This window comes from Procambarus clarkii, chromosome 4, assembly GCF_040958095.1.
Source record: "Procambarus clarkii isolate CNS0578487 chromosome 4, FALCON_Pclarkii_2.0, whole genome shotgun sequence".
Lineage (NCBI taxonomy): Eukaryota > Metazoa > Arthropoda > Malacostraca > Decapoda > Cambaridae > Procambarus > Procambarus clarkii.
In genome coordinates, this window is record NC_091153.1 from 41,955,591 (window position 1) to 41,974,420 (window position 18,830).

Sequence of the window (18,830 nt, forward strand, 5' to 3'; positions counted from 1 at the left end):
TATTTTAAGGCGCAGATTAAGGGACCTAACCTTCGGGTATTTTCCTTATCTACACTATCACTGGTCTCAACCCCTCGCCCTACATCCACCACCCTCATTGGAACACATCAGGTAATACAAACAAGCCAATTATTGTATCGGAAGTCATTAAACAGACGAGGCAGGGGGTTAGGGGGGGGGGAGAAGGAAAGAGGGGGGGAGGGAGATCACCCCGTGGAGGGTTGGGGGGGGAGGGGAAAAAGACAGGGGGGGCAAGGGAAAAGCAAGAGAAGGGAAGGGAAGGGGTGAAAGTTAGGTAGAGAGTGTTGGGAAGATGATAGAGCAAAGAGGAAGGTGACACAGAGGAGGCTGGGCAGGTGATACTTGCGCGAGACCTGCTTCAAGAGGGTCTGGGAGTTGCAGGCGATTTTGAGAATGTTATCGCCTTGAGAATGGTCTAGGACGGACTGAAACGTCGTCGTCCCTTCACCTTCTAGTGTGTGGTCTGTTCCGAGAGTGCTTCTACTACTCCCCAAGCCCGGGAAGGGTGAGGTCGACCATCTTGGCTGGTGGCCTGTTTGTCTACGAGGTACAAGATCTAGCTCTATAGCCCCGCCTTTCATACCTATTATATTCATACCTCGCAGCGTTCCAATGCTGTACCACACGACAATTAGCGAGTACCAATACTCATATTTGGGATGGAAACAGCTGAGCAGCGAAGCTACGGAACCCAGGGTGAAAGTGACAAACACCGGTGAGAGATATTGAGCCCATCTTAGAGACAATATGTACACAATAACACATTTCCTAGCCCATATTGAGCTAGGAAAACAGTCAAATATTTATACTGTTCTTAATTTAAAATATTACCCCCCCCCTCCATCTTAACACCCGCAAGGTAACTAAAGTTTTGGAGTTGCCAAAGGTTAATGTGCTTGTTTGACAAGCACTTCATTTGAGACGGTTAAGCAAGTCCCAGCTGTGTCTGGGTACAAGTGACAGGATGGACAACCCAGCGGGTTTTCTTCCTATTGGGGAGTGTTGTACATGCTGCTATGGTGGTGTGACCACTCACAGGATGAGTGACGCTGCCCAATACTGTCACTATGGCGGTGTGTCCACTCACAAGATGAGTGACGCTGCCCAATACTGTCACTATGGCGGTGTGTCCACTCACAGGATGAGTGGCGCTGCCCAATACTGTCACTATGGCGGTGTGTCCACTCACAGGATGAGTGGCGCTGCCCAATAAACTCGCCCCTCGGGCAAAATTAAACTATGAAACTGTGAGTACCAACTTACCAGTCATTTTTGCAAACCTTTAGCCCTCACGTCTGGCCAAATGCCCTCAACCTGTGAGAGAGACTTGCCCTAATCTCTCTCACCAGACCTCGTCACAGACCAGGCCAGACACACACTGATCCTAGGAGCCACCTCAAGGCAGCCACGTTTGCTTCCAGACTACATTGTTACGAACTGCAGGGAACGACTCGAGTTCCCCTTCACAAACTACCTCCAAACGACCTAAACTACCATGCGGGTCATTTCTCCAGTGGCGCAACGTCGCCAGCCAATGGGAGAGCGGGATGGTGGTGGCAACCCGAGGTCCAAGTGGCTGTTTAAGGCAGTCAATCCCTGCCTGATTCAGGGGTTAGGTCGACCTTATTGGTTAACCAGAACTAAGCTTTGGACTACACACACACTTAGGCTCATCAACTAAGTCCACTGCGGGTTCACCATACCCCGTGCTACTTGGAACTTTTTGTTCCAAGTAGCGAGTCTTGAAACAACATTTGGACTACATTAGGCGCTTCTGTAATGAGCTATTATCTCACGTTTAGCTTAAAAATCCATGTCAGGAGATAGCTAATAATACTATACTGATAATTTCATAATACTGACTATTTTGGTTGGTAGTAGAACTGTTAAGTGATTAGCTTAGAGCTATCTAAAGTAAGTGCTCACTACAGTTCACATAAGTTTACACATTAGTCTACTAATGACCCATCTACAGTCAGATTATCTTAACTTGTTGCACCTCTTAATTTAAGTCATTATTATTCTAGTTCATTTCTAGAGGTTACCTTGAGGTGTTTCGGGGCTTAGCGTCCCCGCGGCCCGGTCGTCGACTAGGCCTCCTGGTTGGTTGCTGGACTGCTCAACCAGGCTATTGGCAACCCGTTCTCGCACTTTCTTTAAGTCAATATTGACTTATTAAATAAGTGCATATGTGACATACTAATTTATTGTGAATATTTTAGTTTACCTTGAAAAGCTTCGTAGAAAACACCGACCTCACCTAACCTTCTTAGTATGTTAAGATAAGCATCTTATTGCTTCGAAATTACAATTATTACTTAACCTATTATAGGTATAGGTTAAGTAATAATTGTAATTACGAAGCAATAAAATGATTATCTTAACATACTAAGAAGGTTAGGTAAGGTCGGTGTTTTCTATGAAGCTTTTCAAGGTAAACTAAAATATTCACAATAAATTAGTATGTCACATATGCACGTATTTAATGTATTATTAGGGGTGTCCCTCCCCAATAGGAAGAAAACCCGCTGGGTTGTTCATCCTGTCACTTGTAATTGCTATAATCCATCACATCATCTTAACGAGTGTGTTAAACGAGACACTGGGCCAGGGAGGGCAGACTAACGTAACTAAACACCCAAATTAGAAGCACATGGGGTAGTTATGAGAAGGGGGACCCCCAACGAAGATTAACGAAGAAGTTACGCAAGCACTTACGAACCTGTACCCCACCAAGAGACATGAAGGAGAAGACTAGCTCTCCCAAGCTAATATAAATATAACACGATCAATGGTTACGTAGAAGGGTGTGCCCCCGAGAGCTAAAGCTCGACCCCGGTAGTCAGGTATACACAATTAGGGGAGTACAGACAGTAGGTCAGTAGCGAGAGGACACGTCGACAGCTTTCACTACTTGTTGTTGACGAGTGTTGGTGGTGACCCTGACCCCTAAACGTGCATTCGTGACCAGGGGCCAGATTCACGAAGCAGTTACGCAAGCACTTACGAACCTTGGGGGCCACATTCACGAAGCAGTTACGCAAGCACTTACTATCCTGGGGCCAGATTCACGGAGCAGTTACGCAAGCACTTACGAATCTGGGGCCAGATTCACGAAGCAGTTACGTAAGCACTTACGAATCTGGGGCCATATTCACGAAGCAGTTACGCAAGCACTTACGAACCTGTCCATCTTTTCTCAATCTTTGGCGGCTTTGTTTACAATTATTAAACATTTAATGAGCTCCGAAGCACCAGGAGGCTGTTTATAACAATAACAACAGTTGATTGGCAAGTTTTCATGCTTGTAAACTGTTTAAATAAATGTAACCAAAGCCGTCAAAGATTGAAGAAAGGCGTACACGTTCGCAAGTACTTGCGTAACTGCTTCGTGAATCTGGCCCCAGGTTCGTAAGTACTTGCGTAACTGCTTCGTGAATCTGGCCCCAGGTTCGTAAGTACTTGCGTAACTGCTTCGTGAATCTGGCCCCAGGTTCGTAAGTGCTTGCGTAACTGCTTCGTGAATCCTTCACACCCCTAAGTGGCAAGGAAGCCCAGGAACGACCCATTTGGTTATCTCAGATAACCCAAGGTCAATATATGCAGCGAGGGAAGAGTGCCACCCCTCTGGCACCTCCGGACGGCCTGGCACCCAGGGAATGGTGGGGGGGGGCCTCCACCCCCCAGGCTGTATGGGGGGGAGGGGGCAACACACTGCTGGTTAGTGTATTGAAGTGTGACTAAGGTTAGCTGCACTACTAGTTATCATAGCTTGTGTAGGAACCGTGCTGGGGCCCCTGGCATGGTCCTCAGTGTGTTATACTGTGTTGTGTGTGTGTGCGAGCAAGGGTACAGGCTTGTATCTTCTTGAGGTTATCTTGAGATGATTTCGGGGCTTAGCGGCCCCCCGGCCCGGTCCTCGACCAGGCCTCCTATAAAGAGGGAGGGAGCTAAGACCATAAACTAGTCGCTCTAATGTCTCGAATAATAATGTTTAAGTGATCAGAAGTCCTCACTTTCATCACTTTGAGAAAGTGTTCAGAACTCTAGTTTCGCGGAGACCAATGACCTCCACAACCCTGGCCAACATGGAGACCAATGATCTCCACAACCCTGGCCAACATGGAGACCAATGACCTCCACAACCCTGGCCAACATGGAGACCAATGACCTCCACAACCCAGGCCAACATGGAGACCAATGACCTCCACAACCCAGGCCAACATGGAGACCAATGACCTCCACAACCCAGGCCAACATGGAGACCAATGACCGCCACAACCCAAGCCAACATGGAGACCAATGACCTCCACAACCCTGGCCAACATGGAGACCAATGACCTCCACAACCCAGGCCAACATGGAGACCAATGACCTCAACAACCCTGGCCAACATGGATTTAGACCAAGAAGTTCATATCTTTCGCAGCTACTCAACCACAATGGCAAAATTTACTGATACACTTGAAGAAAAACTGAATGCAAAAGTCAGTGTACACCACATTTGCAAAGGCATTTCATAAATTTAGCAATGGAGTGATAGCCCACAAAATAAGGGAAATGGAAATAATAGATAATGAATGTGATAGATTCTAATGGCGTTAAAGAGAGAGAATGAGAAAGAGTGAGAAGGGAGAAATTAGAGAGAAAGAGCGAGGGGGGAGAGGAAGAACGTGAGTGGAGAGAGAGAGACACACACACACAGACAGATTGACAGAATAAGTGACAGACAGAATTAAGGGAGTTCCCCCTGAACTACCACTCAATTTTCTTTCAAACAGAACGCAGTGTGATTTTTTATTTTTATCAAATAAAAAGTCCAAGCACGGTTAAAAGCTCAGTACCTCAGGGCACAGTCCTTGCAACACTGTTTTTCCTTATTCGTAGATCAGCTACAGACAAAAAAATACAGCTTCGTGTCATTTTTGTGCAGATGCAAAAATCTACCTGTTGGACCAAGCTCCCACCAGCCTGGCCCCGCACCGGGCTAGGAGACTACCTGTCTCAGAACCCCATTCAGGTACAATCCAGGTGGAGAGGGAGGTGAGAATCAAAGTAGTAGCAGGTAACCTGAACGTTCCCCTATATACGCTGGAGAAATTGTGTCTACCTACCCTACCCTGTCTGGTGTCTACACAAGGTAGGTACCTGCTAGGTACCTGCTTGATACCTGGTTGATGGGGTTCTGGGAGTTCTTCTACTCCCCAAGCCTACTCCAGGTAGACACCCCCCCCCCCCCCCCCCCCCCCCTGTGTTAGTCACGTGACGTCCACTGTTGTTCCGGCAATATTTCTTATGCTCGCTGGTAGGACGTTAAACAACCGCGGACCTCTGATGTTTATACAGTGTTCTCTGATTGTGCCTATGGCACCTCTGCTCTTCACTGGTTCTATTCTGCATTTTCTTCCATATCGTTCACTCCAGTACGTTGTTATTTTACTGTGTAGATTTGGGACCTGGCCCTCCAGTATCTTCCAGGTGTATATTATTTGATATTATCTTGGCGTGTAGCATGGTGTGGCAGGCCGGCCTGGTGTGGCAGGCCGGCACGGTGTGGCAGGCCGGCATGGTGTGGCAGGCCGGACTGGTGGTTAGTGAGAGGAAGGTCAGCCGGTTCAAGAAAGGCAGATGACAACACTATAGCCGTGGGAATATCCCTTGAAACACGACCCCGTCCTACCACCACCACCTTCACTACCACTCTCCACTACCACCACCTTCACTACCACTCTCCACCACCACCACCACCACTACCACCATCTTCACTACCACTCTCCACTACCACCACCTTCACTACCACTACCACCACCACCACCACCTTCACTACCACTCTCCACTACCACCACCTTCACTACCACTCTCCACCACCACCACCATCTTCACTACCACTCTCCACCACCACCACCATCTTCACTACCACCACCACCACCACCTTCACTACCAAGAAGGAATGCAGGAAATCATTACTGTAGAGAACACCGGTGTCTTGAAAAGTAGCATTAGTATGGCATCCCTAGTTTGGAAGGTCGGAAGGTGTTATTGCACACAAAATGCGCTCAAAAGGAATTGCCGCAAAAATAGGCAGATGAATCCACTAATTTCCTAACAGAAGCCAATATGTAATATTCAACAAAATAAAATCCAGCCCATCAACCGTGAAGAGCTCAGTTCCCCAGGGTACTGTGCTTGTACTTTTTCTCATCCTCATGTCGGACATAGACCAGAACACAACCTATAGCACTGTATCATCCTTTGCAGATGACACTAGGATTTTCATGAGAGTTGGCAACATAGAGGACACGGCAAACCTCCAATCAGATGTAAATCAGGTCTTTCTATGGGCTACAGAAAATAATATGGTGTTTAACGAGGATAAGTTCCAGCTCATGCGCTACGGAAAAAATGAAAATATAAAAGCAGAAACCACGTACAAAACTCAGGCAAATCATAACATAGAACGAAAAGGCAATGTAAAGGATCTGGGTATACTCATGTCAGAAGACCTTACCTTTAAAGAACACAATAAAGTAGCCGTCACAACTGCAAGAAAAATGACAGGTTGGATAACAAGAACTTTTCACACTAGAGATGCTATACCGATGATGATACTCTTCAAGACGCTTGTGCTGTCTAGAGTGGAGTACTGCTGCACAATGACAGCCCCTTTCAAAGCTGGAGAAATTGCTGACCTGGAGAGCGTGCAGAGATCCTTTACTGCTAGAATCCACTCAGTAAAACATCTACCTGCTTGACAGCGTTCTGGGAGTTCTACTCTCCAAGCCCGGCCCGAGGCCAGGCTTGGTCCACCAGGCTGGTGCTTGGAGCGGCCCGCAGGCCTACATATCCACCACGGCCCGGTTGGTTCGGCACTCCTTGGAGAAAATTATCTAGTTTTATCTTGAAGATGTTCACGGTTGTTCCGGCAATATTTCTTATAATCGATGGGAGGACGTTGAACAACCGCGGACCTCTCATGTTTATACAGTGTTCTTTGATTGTGGCTATGGCACCTCTGCTCTTCACTGGTTCTATTCTGCATTTTCTAAACTATAGGGACCGACTAAAATGCCTAACGCTGTATTCTCTTCAGCGCAGGCGGAAGAGATACATAATAATTTACACGTGGAAAAATATTAGAGGGGGCTGGTCCCAAACCTACACACAGAAATAACACCACATGAGACCAGAAGGCATGGCAGGATGTGCAGAATCCCCCGTTAAAGAGCAGAGGTGCAACAGGTACTCTGAGAGAGAACTCGGTCAACATCCGAGGCCCGAGACTGTTCAACACGCTTCCACTACACATAAGGGACATAACTGGCCGACCCCCTCACAGTGTTCAAGAGAGAACTGGATAAGCACCTCCAAAGGATACCTGATCAACCAGGTTGTGACTCATACGTCAGGCTGCGAGCAGCCGCGTCCAACAGCCTGTTTGACCAAACTCTCACAAGTCAAGCCTGGCCTCGGGCCGCTCCAAGCAACAGCCTGGTGGACCAAACTCTCCCAAGTCAAGCCTGGCCTGCGGGCCGCTCCAAGCAACAGCCTGGTGGACCAAACTCTCACAAGTCAAGCCTGGCCTCGGGCCGCTCCAAGCAACAGCCTGGTGGACCAAACTCTCACAAGTCAAGCCTGGCCTCGGGCCGCTCCAAGCAACAGCCTGGTGGACCAAACTCTCACAAGTCAAGCCTGGCCTCGGGCCGGGCTTGGGGAGTAGAACAACTCCCAGAACCCCATCAACCAGGTAAAGGTAAGGTCTCCTGACATGAGTACTCCTAGATCCTTTACATTGCTTTTTCGTTCTATAGTATGACTCGATTCCGTTTTATATATGGTTTCCATTTTTATTAAACCTATAATCTGGGGCCCATTCAAAGACCCGATTTACATGAGATTGGAGGTTTTGCCGTTTGCCTTACAAGTATGGAGCACATTTGTAAGTTAATAGTATTAAAAGCTGAATATTTACAAATTGTTTTTATTGGAACTTTTTAAGTTGTAAATTTGAATAAAACTTTCATTTGTATTTGACTTCTGGATTCTAATAATTTTATTTGTAATTGCCGCGTGTTTTGTGACAACATTCACCGCTAGACAGCTAAATTATAAGACCGTCTACAAGAGGAATAAATATCAGCCATATTACTATATAGGAAACAATATAGTTGAGTTATACATAAAACTAGAGAGAGAAAACGACCATTCCCTATTTTCTTTTACAGCGTCGCCATTGCAAGCATAACTAACCTAAATTTTTAGTTTGCCACTCGTCCCCTGCTACACAAAACTACAAATATTCGCGAAACTCCCTAAAATATAAATACACCTTTACTGAAATGTAAGGCCGCCGCTTCAACCACCCGAGCTAAACAAAGGGCGAGTAGAATAACTCTCGGAACCTTCTTCAGGTATGTTCCAGGTAACTGACTTACCTGTTGGACTCCAGGAATACCTGGAGATTGTGAGACCGAGATTGTTCATCCAGGTACAATCCAGTAGTCCTTGTGAGGACCCTCAGTGCTGACCTGGGTGTGTACTCACATAATTGTGCTTGCAGGGGTTGAGCTTTGGCTCTTTGGTCCCGCCTCTCAACCGTCAATCAACTGTAAATATATATATATATATATATATATGTAAGAACTCAACATGAAACAGAAAATTTTCCCCTTTGTGAATATGGTACAATTTCTCCTTCAGTCACGCGACCCTTGACGTTTAAGACAAGCCAGTAACAAGCCAGTAACAAGCCAGTAACAAGCCAGCAACAAGCCAGCAACAAGCCAGTAACAAGCCAGTAACAAGCCAGTAACAAGCCAGTAACAAGCCAGTAACTATATAAAACTATATAAATATATTACAACACGCTGAAGTGAAGCAATAATAGGCTACATGACCTATTTGTGTACATGTAGCAGTCAATCTTCATTTTATTGTTAGTGAAATAGGCGTAGGGGGTGTAGGAGGGTATGGGGGGGGTGTAGGAGGGTGTGGGGGGGTGTGTAGGAGGGTGTGGGGGGGTGTAGGAGGGTGTGGGGGGGTGTAGGAGGGAGTGGGGGGGGTGTGTAGGAGGGTGTGGGGGGGTGTGTAGGAGGGTGTGGGGGGGTGTGTAGGAGGGTGTGGGGGGGTGTGTAGGAGGGTGTGGGGTGTGTGTGTAGGAGGGTGTGGGGGGTGTGTAGGAGGGTGTGGGGGGGTGTAGGAGGGTGTGGGGGGGGTGTAGGAGGGTGTGGGGGGTGTAGGAGGGTGTGGGGTGTGTGTGTAGGAGGGTGTGGGGGGTGTGTGTAGGAGGGTGTGGGGGGTGTGTGTAGGAGGGTGTGGGGGGGTGTGTAGGAGGGTGTGGGGGGGTGTGTAGGAGGGTGTGGGGGGTGTGTAGGAGGGTGTGGGGGGTGTGTAGGAGGGTGTGGGGGGGTGTAAGAGGGTGGGGGGGGGGTGTAAGAGGGTGTGGGGGTGTGTAGGAGGGTGTGGGGGGGTGTGTAGGAGGGTGTGGGTGTGTAGGAGGGTGTGGGGGGGTGTGTAGGAGGGTGTGGGGGGGGTGTGTAGGAGGGTGTGGGGGGGTGTGTAGGAGGGTGTGGGGGGGTGTAGGAGGGTGTGGGGGGGGTGTAGGAGGGTGTGGGGGGGGTGTGTAGGAGGGTGTGGGGGGGTGTGTAGGAGGGTGTGGGGGGGTGTAGGAGGGTGTGGGGGTGTGTAGGAGGGTGTGGGGGTGTGTAGGAGGGTGTGGGGGGTGTGTAGGAGGGTGTGGGGGTGTGTCGGAGGGTGTGGGGGGGTGTATCGGAGGGTGAGGGGGGGTGTGTAGGAGGGTGTGGGGGGTGTGAAGGAGGGTGTGGGGGGTGTGTAGGAGGGTGTGGGGGGTGTGTAGGAGGGTGTGGGGGTGTGTAGGAGGGTGTGGGGGGTGTAGGAGGGTGTGGGGGTGTGTGGTGGGAGGTGTAGGAGGGTGTGGGGGTGTAGGAGGGTGTGGGGGGTGTAGGAGGGTGTGGGGGGTGTAGGAGGGTGTGGGGGTGTGTGTAGGAGGGTGTGGGGGGTGTGTGTAGGAGGGAGTGGGGGGGTGTGTAGGAGGGTGTGGGGGGTGTGTAGGAGGGTGTGGGGGGGTGTGTAGGAGGGTGTGGGGGGGTGTGTAGGAGGGTGTGGGGGGTGTGTGTAGGAGGGTGTGGGGGGTGTGTAGGAGGGTGTGGGGGGTGTGTAGGAGGGTGTGGGGGGGTGTGTAGGAGGGTGTGGGGGTGTGTGTAGGAGGGTGTGGGGGTGTGTGTAGGAGGGTGTGGGGGGTGTGTAGGAGGGTGTGGGGGGTGTGTAGGAGGGTGTGGGGGGTGTGTAGGAGGGTGTGGGGGGTGTGTAGGAGGGTGTGGGGGTGTGTAGGGTGTGGGGGGTGTGTAGGAGGGTGTGGGGGGTGTGTAGGAGGGTGTGGGGGGGTGTAGGAGGGTGTGGGGGGGTGTGTAGGAGGGTGTGGGGGGGTGTGTAGGAGGGTGTGGGGGGGTGTGTAGAAGGGTGTGGGGGGGTGTGTAGGAGGGTGTGGGGGGTGTGTATGTTATACTCAAAATTCTGTCAGTTGAAATGTAACCAATCACAGGCAAGTAGGCCTCTGACGTCATGCCAGACAGAGGAGCATCAGGCATGCTCCCAGCAGCCTCAGTTATCCTCACAGACCCAGAGTAGGTGGACCTCGGCTGGCCAGTTATACACCTGTTTGCCTCACTCAATAAATATATACAGAAGCGACTACTGTGTCTACATTCAACCCGAACAAGGCAAACGAATACTGGTAGCAGCAGTGGGATCCAGAAATTTTTTTCTGGAAGCAAAAGTTCCAGTACCCAGCATCGCCTCGTGTTCCAGCCAAAACCGCCGCCACCGCCACCGCCATAAGCCGCCATCCTGCCACCCACGCATCAAATATTGTGCCAGACCGGGGTCCTGCCATCAACCACTACTCCAGGCTAACGTTTTAGAAGTAAGGGTCAATATTTTCCTGTGAGAACGCTCACTCATCAGTGAGGAGGAAGGAAGCTTCCCGCGCCAGCCATTTTTGAACCTCGCGCCACCACGTGGGAACCACCTAGTGCACCCACCACCACCGCCACCCAAGCTGACAGTATCAAGCTTCGTGAGGGTGCAAGCTACTGCAATCGTCGTCAGCCATCGTCGCAAGTATCAACTGGTTATTCCATCGTCGCAATATTGTCGTCGTCAGAATTTATCTTCGTGCTTCTAGCGTGAACAGTGTGGGGTCCCTGAGTCTCACGCCACCGCCGCCAGGAGCGCTGCCGTCGCATCCAGTTTGTAAACACGCCTCACATGGGCCTCTTCCGATCTTCACGACGCTTCTCCTACTTTGGCTACTGGTGATCCTCATAAATTACAACCCTGAGATAAGTAATTGCTAGTTGAGAACAACGTGCCAAGTGTTAAAAAGTGACTTATGTAATAATTCCCATAATATCCTGTGAATTAACCATTCAGTGACTTGTTAAATATTGGAGCCGGTTTAGTACTCCAGAGGCCCACAGTTTCTCTGAGACATTTCAATATTCCCTGCATATGATTCCATTATTCATTAATTGTTACTAGTGTCATTACTGAATTCAAAGGTGAGAGAAGTAAGAAATAATTGTTTCTAGCAGTTATATACATTCCTGTGTCCAGTTTATGTGCTACATCCATATTTCTTGCATTGCCACTTGTTGTGTTGAATCTTTTTAATGAAATTTTGCAATTGCATTTCCCAGTTTTTATTCTAAATTGCTGTGCTTAGTCTGGTTTAATTAATTTACATACATCTAATTCCAGTCATTTTTTTAATGAAAGATTGCTAAATTTAGTTTACAATTTGCTTGTTCTTAATTATTTTCTTGCCTAGCCCAATTTAATAATTTTATTTCTGCCATTTTTACTTTAGCCAAGTTGATATTTTTTTGTGTTTATTTTGTGTATACTATTTCTGATGCCAGGTGCACTTAATTATAATCTGCGTTCAAATATTACTTCCACGGCTGTGACAATGCCTACCACTGTTGAAACCCCTTCAGAATCAATGGGAACAGTTGCTCGTCCCAATGGCCAGAGATCAGCTCAGGAAATGGCTATTCCTCTTTTTGCTGGGGAATCGCGTTTATTAGAATCATGGTTTAGTAAGGTTGAAGCGAAAACAGTTGCACGTTTTTCTAAGCCTACTGATGCCGAATACTTAGCAATTGCACGGTCAGCCGTGGACACAACCAAAGGTGATGCACGTTTTGTTGTTGATGAGAAAGCCATTGTTAGCCTCCAGTCTTGGCCTGAATTTAAGGATTTCTTTCGCCGTCGCTTTGTTAATAAAGGAGACCTTGACCCATATAGGTTAGTCAAGAAAATTGCCAATGCCACCATGCAGCCTGGTGAATCGTTTAATGCGTTTACTAGCCGTCTCGATCAGTATCTGTATGCCTTAGTTTCTGCTATGAATAATTCAACTTGGTTAGATAAAGACAATAATCTGTCCCCTGAGGCTATGGCCAAAATGATAGCATTTGGTACTTTAATGCATTTTGCCCCCGAGCATACAAAACCAATCGTTGAGCAACAAAATTTTGGTGTTAAACATGAAATTGGTGAAGTGTTTGAGGCTATTAACAATGCCGCTGATAAACTAGCTCCCCGAAGTGCTCAACTGTTGCCACCCTCTGATGCTGTAAATGTAGTTACAAGTTCTCAGCATCCTCCCACAAATTCTCAAAACTCTTGGTCGCAGAAGCGTACCCATGCTCGTAGCCCCCAGTCAAATTCGCCGCCTCATAAAATGCCGAAACGCCATAGTCCACAACCATCCACTCCCTCATGTTGGCATTGTGGTAAGAGTAACCACCTTGCAAGGGACTGTTGGTCCGCCCCTAGATCATCACCTCCTAGACAATTCTCTCGGCCCCCTCATCAATCTAATCATTCTAGGCTTCCATATTGCACGTACCATAAACAAGTTGGTCACCACACTGCGGATTGTAGAGCTAGGCAAAGGACATCTCCACCTCGTAACTCCCATGGTCAGTCTTGGCGAGGCTCACAGCGTCCAAGACATTATCAGAACTCTCGTAATTACAACTCCCAGCCCAGCTATAATGCAATTTCAAATTATAATGCTCAGTCACAGAATGCTGGAGCTCAGAATGTTCACTCCATGTCGTCGGGAAACCCCCAAGGCCATCCGCTAACCAATTCAAGCTAGCCAATCCTAGTGCCCTCCCTGTGTATTCAGTAGCTACCCAAAATAGATTTGGACACTTGACAGAGGAGGACACTGACTCTAGACCAGTTGTAGATGTTGACGGATCCACAGTAAATTTGACACAAACAAGACGCAGATATCCCAGACAACATAAGTCAAAAATAGTAACTTGTCCAGTCTCAAGTGATGGTCCCCTTGTATCAGCCATTGTACATGGTAGAGTTTTAAAAGTTTTTCTTGACTCAGGTGCAAAAATTAATATTGTCAAGCCCTCAGCTCTTAGAGACATTGAAAGTATGCACCCTACTATTTTAAAACAGTCACACATACCTTTTCTAAGTGGTATTTCAGGAAATAAAGTAAAAGTTCAGGGTGAAATTGACCTCCCACTCAAGTTCAATGATGTCACATTGTCTATAACATGTTTAGTTGTTGACATTATTCATTTTCCTGGAGACATTCTCTTAGGTCTGTACACCATGATTGATGAAAATATTGCATTGTTTCCCCATCATTGGAACATAAGTATCAAAGACCATGTCATACCCTTGTGTAGCATGTATCGACAGGGCCACGAGTTCAATCTTCAATCAGATTATGTTAATTTTGTTGACACCCGCCTTGCAAGCGTAGGTTTGTCAGATCATTGTCGTGGTAGCATACCCGAGAAAACAGGCACTCGATTGAAGCATAGTAGTTGTGCAGTTGTTAAGGAGAATGAGTATCGGGACTTTCTGGAAGGGGACGCCCTAACGGATTCTCGTTGTCTCGCTCGCCTGGCAGCTTCCATCTCTGAAGTCAGTGGTTCCACGGCTACTGACACTGTGCTACACCCTCATTCTCTCACCAGAATAAGAGTTAAGGTTCAGGGAGTGCCTGAGTTGTCGGATGTGATTGCGGAAAGTGAAACATGTAAAGTGAATGGTACATTTGTTGAACCCTCCTGGCACACAGTGCAGGATGGTACTGTCTCACTTTTTATCGCGAACACAAGTAATGCCGATATCCATCTCCAGTCTGGTACCCATGTTGTAGATTTTGCCCATTACTCGTTACCGGTGCGAGTTGTGGATGATGTCTCCATGGATCATACTGTTTGTACACTCACACCAGGAGAACAGGGATCTCAGCCAGAGGTGCAAGCGCAACACCTCAGTCCTACTGATTTTCCTGACTCTGTGGCTCAGCTTTTGGAAATTTTGAACAGGAATAGAGCTGTTGTTGCTCTACCAGGAGAAAAATTAGGTCTCACTCCTCTTATTACACATAAAATTCCCCTTGAACAAGGAACTACGCCTATTTATGTACCAGCTTACCGTCTTCCCCATTCTCAGAGAGCAGAAGCAGATAGACTTGTAGAAGAAATGTTACAGAGTGATGTAATTGAATCGAGTAATTCGCCATGGAACGCTCCATTGATTCTTGTACCAAAGCGAGATGGGACTTGGAGACCTGTAATCGATTATCGCAAGCTTAACAGAGTAACAATACCTGATCGTTTCCCACTTCCAGTTCTAAATGATTTGTTGCAAAGTATTGGTCGAAACAAAGTATTCTCAACGTTAGATTTGTTGCAGGGATTCTGGCAAATCCCCCTTGATGAGGAAAGTAAACAATTGACAGCCTTTAGTACTCCCAATGGTCATTTTCATTTCAAAAGAATGCCGTTTGGTTTGCGTAGTAGTCCAATAACCTTTTCACGGCTCATGACAAATCTATTTCGTAGATTGATAGGAAGTACGCTTCTAGTTTACCTTGATGATCTCATAATCATGTCGCAAGATGTTCAGACTCATTTCCAGAACCTTGAAAAGGTACTTGCAAAGCTCGCTGAAGCTAATTTAAAAATAAAGCTTGCAAAATGTTCATTTTTAAAGCAAAAGATTAATTTCCTAGGTCATACAGTTACACCTTCAGGTATTACATTGAATGAATCAAAAATTATTGCTGCCCGTGATTTTCCAACACCTCGTACCGCAGAAGCCGTAAGACAGTTCACAGGTCTTGTAGGATTTTATCGTTCATTTATTGCTGGATTCTCTATTATAGCCGCTCCGCTTTACAAGTTGCAAAGAAAAGATGAACCCTTTGTTTGGGGAGAGGCCCAGGATCAATCATTCAAAAAACTCAAAGCAGCCTTGATTTCGTCACCTGTCCTTAGGTATCCAGATTTTTCTAAACCTTTTACGTTGGTTACAGATGCTAGTGACATAGGTCTAGGTGCTGCATTACTTCAAACAGAAGGTCACAGAGATCACGCAATAGCTTATGCTAGCCGCACATTATCCAAAGAAGAGAAAAATTATAGTGCAACAGAACGAGAAGCCTTGGCAGTTGTTTGGGCACTTAAACATTTCAAGGATACAATTTATAATTACCCAGTTCATGTTCTTACAGATCACCAACCATTAATTCCCTTGTTCAAAAATAAGAATCCAGTTGGAAAGTTTGCTAGATATTTGCTCACAATTCAAGAATTCAATCCCACATTTGGATATATTCCAGGAAAGCAAAATGTTGTAGCCGATGCGTTTTCTCGACACGTAGCTGCGATTCAGTTAAATTACCCAGCATTAGATGCTACAGTAGTAGAAACGGAACAAAGACAAGACCCCATATGGGCACCCGTCATTAAATTTTTGACTAAGCAAGACACTCGCCCGATTCATAAACCACCAGTACCATTGAAAGAACTAGTTATGTTGGACAATTTACTGTGTAGAGTAGTAAAGCTAGGGACAGCCCCGAGGAAATGTTGTCAGTTAGTTGTTCCAGCTGTCTTGGTACCAACTGTGTTAAAAATTATCCATGATGCTCCTGCAAGTGCACATCCAGGAAAGGATCGTACACTCCAACAAGGTCGATTGAAATATTTTTGGCCAAAAATGGCTAAGGAGATTGCTCATTATGTTGACAGATGTTTAACTTGTTTACAGCACAAGGGACATGTTTCAGGACCTAATCCAATTCAGGTGTACCCAGCAACTAAAGCTCCTTGGGAACGAATATCGATGGACTTATTGACAAATTTTGCGGAAACAGAGAAAGGGAACAAACATTTGCTTGTAATGGTCGATAATTTTTCACGGTTTTGCGAACTAGTTCCTATCCCGAACAAAACAGCAGAAACCATAGCCAGCGCATTCCATGACCAAATAATTTGTAGATATAGTATGCCTAAAGTAATCCTTTCAGATAATGGTCCAGAATTCAGTAATAGTATTCTAACTAGCTTGTGTGATTTATATAACATCAAAAAATGTAGCATCATGCCTTATCATCCGGCAAGTAATGGACTAGCTGAACGTACTAACAGGAAAGTGTTAGATGCCTTGAGAGTCACGTTGAATTTTGATAACAACAATTGGGATGATTTTATACCCTTAATTCAGTGTGCTATAAATTCTTCAATTAATGTTTCTACTGGTGACACACCTCACGCTATTCTTTATGGTACAGATAAGATCCTCCCTAATGAATTGATTAACGTACCTCCTACTCCCTTATATAACGTAGATGATTTTGTTCAAGTGAAGCGTAGACAAATGCAATTAGTATTCAAGAAAATACGAGAACAACTGTCCAAAGCAACAGCCGAGTTCACTCTAGCAAGGAATGCACGAGCTAAACCCAGTAAAATAACTATTGGATCTGTAGTAATGATACTTAACCAACACAGGTCTGGTCCTATGTACAAGTTAACTAAGAAATTTTTGGGTCCATATAAGGTAATCGAGCTTATTAAAGGTAACAAATACAGACTTAAGAACTTGTTAACAGGAGAGTATATAAATGAACATTTAGACCACATGAAGTTAGCTAAAATGACTGTTGACGAGACTGATGAGGAAGATGACAATGAACTTACCCAGACAGATACTCCTACTCAGACACCACCTTCTGTGGTTGACAGACCACTTGATGTTCAGCAACCCCATACTAGCAATTATAATCTTAGATCTAGACCTCTCGTTTCAACCGTGCACTCACCACATGTCCATTGGCTAGATGTTAACGAGGATATCTCTCAAGATGATAGTTTGTCGCATGAAGTTTCACCTGTTCCGGACCTTCAGTCAGAGCCAGAGTTGTATAGTGCTCTGGATGAGCTAGGTGTAGATATCCGCAGAATTTATAATTGAATGCACTCTGTAGTTATTCTGTTTGTTTTGAAAAAAAAAAAAAAAAAAAAAAACTCAATTGCAGTATTTCTACCACATGTGTCTTATTATTACCATTATATATAATGTATAGTTTTTCTCAACTTTATTTTGTTATAAATTAGATGCCATTGTTAAGTCTACTACCATTTGTATTTTTACAGTGCTTGTCATAAGAGTTATTATTGTTCTAGCAACCACATTGTGGCCAGTGAATCCTGACTGCTATCACGCAGATGTTAGTCTTCTTGATCCAGGTCTTGTATATGCTTGTAAATATATTGCACATTATATATATTGTACATTGGTCTTGTAAATATATTGTATATTTCGAAAAAAAAAAAAAGAGAAAAAAAAAAATTATCTATCTTGAAATTCAATTGTGGTTGTTAGGTCAGAACTTTGTTCCATTAATGTAATAATTGTTTAATTTTGTATGGTTTTCAAGCACATGCCATTGACACATGTTAATAATTTTGTTTAGGCAATACCTTGGGTTGTATTGTTCATATCTGATCAGTAGACATCCACATGTTCTTAATACTCTGATTTAATCAAAGCATTGTTACCATGATTTTCACCTATTATGATGAATTTTTTTTTGGTGCATATATGCCGAGTTGTTTGTATTACGCACACCTGATCTTCTTTCAATGTTTTATTATGCAAATTTCACATGTAAGCCATTATTGTATGCCACCGAGGTCCTTTCAGTATCATTGTAACTATATAGCTAGCCAGAGCTTGTCGACAAGGGACGTCGACTTGGTAGCGTGTCCGAGCGGTGTTATACTCAAAATTCTGTCAGTTGAAATGTAACCAATCACAGGCAAGTAGGCCTCTGACGTCATGCCAGACAGAGGAGCATCAGGCATGCTCCCAGCAGCCTCAGTTATCCTCACAGACCCAGAGTAGGTGGACCTCGGCTGGCCAGTTATACACCTGTTTGCCTCACTCAATAAATATATACAGAAGCGACTACTGTGTCTACATTCAACCCGAACAAGGCAAACGAATATGTAGGAGGGTGTAAGGGGTGTGTGTAGGAGGGTGTGGGGGGGGTGTGTAGGAGGGTGTGGGGGTGTGTAGGGTGTGGGGGGTGTGTAGGAGGGTGTGGGGGGTGTGTAGGAGGGTGTGGGGGGTGTGTCGGAGGGTGTGGGGGGGGTGTGTAGGAGGGTGTGGGGGGGTGTGTAGGAGGGTGTGGGGGGGTGTGTAGGAGGGTGTGGGGGGGTGTGTAGGAGGGTGTGGGGGGTGTGTAGGAGGGTGTGGGGGGTGTAGGAGGGTGTAGGGGGGGGTGTGTAGGAGGGGTGTGGGGGGGTGTGTAGGAGGGTGTGGGGGTGTAGGAGGGTGTGGGGGTGTGTGGTGGGAGGTGTAGGAGGGTGTGGGGGTGTAGGAGGGTGTGGGGGGTGTAGGAGGGTGTGGGGGGTGTGTGTAGGAGGGTGAGGGGGGTGTGTGTAGGAGGG

The 18,830-nt window shown here is 46.3% G+C and overlaps 1 protein-coding gene across 8 annotated transcripts in view; it reads right to left on the bottom strand.

Moving 5' to 3' along the window:
- step (cytohesin steppke) overlaps nucleotides 1-18,830 on the bottom strand; it is a 455,937-nt gene that overhangs the window by 55,995 nt on the left and 381,112 nt on the right. The gene's annotated exons all lie outside the window — the stretch shown is intronic.